This window comes from Myotis davidii, unplaced genomic scaffold (genome assembly GCF_000327345.1).
Source record: "Myotis davidii unplaced genomic scaffold, ASM32734v1 scaffold3211, whole genome shotgun sequence".
NCBI lineage: Eukaryota > Metazoa > Chordata > Mammalia > Chiroptera > Vespertilionidae > Myotis > Myotis davidii.
In genome coordinates, this window is record NW_006282526.1 from 517194 (window position 1) to 518578 (window position 1385).

Below are 1385 nucleotides of genomic sequence, written 5' to 3' on the forward strand. Positions count from 1 at the left end.
CTCCAGGTGTGGGCAGGAGGGGCGCTAGCGGGGGCCCCCACGCCATCCCCACAAACCCTTCAGAATGGCCGCCTGATGCTGACGTCACCACCGGGACCAGGCCCAGCTGGACACCCCCCCTCTCTCCCCGAGGTCGAGGTCGCTGCGCCCGCACCCCGGGCTTCAACACGGGAGACGGCCGGTTGGCATTCTGCCTGGAGAGGCCACAGAGCTCCGACCTATGAGCCAGGAGGTCACCATTCAGTTCCCGTGGGCACGTGTCCGGGTCGTGGGCTCCATCCCGTCTGTGGCCCGTGCAGGAGGCAGGTGATGCTCTCGCCATTGATGTTTCTCCTCTCTCTCCCCCTTCCTCTCTGAAATCAATAAAAATATATATTTTTAAAAACAGACCCATTAAAGGGCACATTAGAAACACCACGACGAGTCAGAGGGAAGGGAAGGGCTGGGACCAGGCCCCGAGACCAGGTGCCCCCAGGGCAGCAGGAGGACCGGCTGGTGCTGGCCCATCCCAGGATGGCACTCCCAGCAGAGCCCCGGTGGCCTCTGCGGTTAGGGGTTCGAGCATCATTCATTCCCGTCCACTCACTGCGCCGAGGGCGCCGCCCCTTCACCAGCGCTGGGACAGGAGCAGGAGGTCGAGGGCAGGTCAGGGCCCGGGAGGGAGGGCAGGAGAGGGGACAGCTTGGACCTGGGTGCTGCAGGTCACCAGCGTGGACAGCGCGGGGCCCACAGACCAAGAGAACGTCCCTCGGCCTCCCGGTGCCTCAGTTTCCCTCCCAAGGAAACAAAGGGCCCGTCTCCAGCTCAGGGAACCAAGAGGGCCTCGCCTCCCCCCCAACAGGAGCCTGCCCTTCCCTGGGGGCAGCAGAGGAAAGGGGCGGGGCCTCCAGCCCCTGAGCAAAAGCCTTTCTGCGGGGCTGTCTCTTCTGAACTCCCGCAACCTGTCTGCAGGGTAAACGGTGACACAGGGGCCCCGGAGCCACACGCATCAGCTGGGAGCCCTCCCGGCTCCCCGTCCAACACCCCTCCATCCCGCCGAGGGCCTCGCCAGGCCTGGCAGGGACTGTGCAATGGGAAGGATGGGCTGGGCTGGCTCCCTGGACACTGGTCAGGGGAAGGAGGACTCCACCTTCTGCAGGAACTGAAACCGGCCAGCAGAGGGCGACAGCCTCTGCCGCCCCCCAAGGCAGGCAGCTGGGCTGGGGGACCACACCTGGTTCCCCGTCAGCAGGGGGAGGGGGGTGCTGAGCGAGGGCTCTGGGGCCAGGTGGGCATCCCGCTGCCCTGGGAGGGCTGCTCCGCCTGCCACTCTGCACATGGGTCCCCTCTGGTGGCCGCACTGCGTGGGCTGAGCCCTCCAGGAGCTGGAGGGCAGAACAGAATAC